The sequence below is a fragment of the Cyprinodon variegatus genome, unplaced genomic scaffold, assembly GCF_000732505.1.
Source record: "Cyprinodon variegatus isolate N-32 unplaced genomic scaffold, C_variegatus-1.0 Scaffold47, whole genome shotgun sequence".
NCBI lineage: Eukaryota > Metazoa > Chordata > Actinopteri > Cyprinodontiformes > Cyprinodontidae > Cyprinodon > Cyprinodon variegatus.
Genome location: NW_015150500.1, coordinates 7,963 through 9,079, shown reverse-complemented (window position 1 = coordinate 9,079; position 1,117 = coordinate 7,963).

Sequence of the window (1,117 nt, the reverse complement as noted above, 5' to 3'; positions counted from 1 at the left end):
TTTCTTTTTTAAAAACGAGCAAAAGAACACAATTTGGGCCTTTCTGGATGACAAAGATGTTTTCGTCATTCTCCCAACTCTATTTGGGAAGAGTTTGATTTACTCTTAATCTAATCGTAGTGAACTTGTGAAACACACCAAGAATGTGATACGTCTCAGCTGCTAATGCTGCTGTGATTGACTAAAGACTCAAGTGTAGCAACACCCTTAATAATACCACATTTATTACATATGAAAGATGAGCACAGCAGTTGATTTTTAACTGTCCTTCCATGTTCGACAAAACAAAGATGAGTCTATCTTTCAGGAGGAAATATGATAAAAATAAAAAAGTGAAATAACCTAAACTGAAACTTTAGCATTTTTAACCCCTTTTATAATGATGGGATCAATTTAGCTGTCTTGACGGACACAATTTGTCTGTCAGTGTAGCCAGTCAGCTGTCATCAACCTTTAGGTGTCTGATGGGAAGCTGCAGACTCAGATATTTTACCCTTCAGCATCACCGTGAGAATAAAGCAAGCATTCAAAACACGACAAACCACAGAAGACAATTAAGTGCTGGAATATTGCAGGGGGGATCCAGAACTTAAAAATTGAACAGAAAATCAGTTAGTTCCACATAGCCTCATACTCTGCTACAGTAGTTTTGGAGAACTTTTGCACCTATGGCAAACATAACAATATCAAATGGGTCACGATGGAATCTCAGTAAAAATCACTGAGAAATTTATGCTGAGGGTCTGACAGTGAATCAAAATGAGCTTTTTTTAAAATGTTGCAACCAGACACTTGTAAATTTTTTACTTTGTTTCCTTCAAACTGAATTTTTTTGTTTTTAAATTTAAACTGTAATTAGAATAGGTTCTCAAGGTACGAGACTGGAACACTGTGGCAAAACTAAATAAATAAAACACATAGCTGTGTATAAATGTGTTAGAATGGTCCAAAAAAATGTTTCAGACCTAGGTGCATTGGAGAAAATGAGAAAAAATGTTAAAAATATCCCTAAACATTGTATAATCATGTTGGGAGCTGGAGAAGTACCACCTTTCTCCAGCAGAGTCCACCGTGGATCCTCCTGAGCTGAGCCTCCTGCACAGCTGCAGCCCATTCC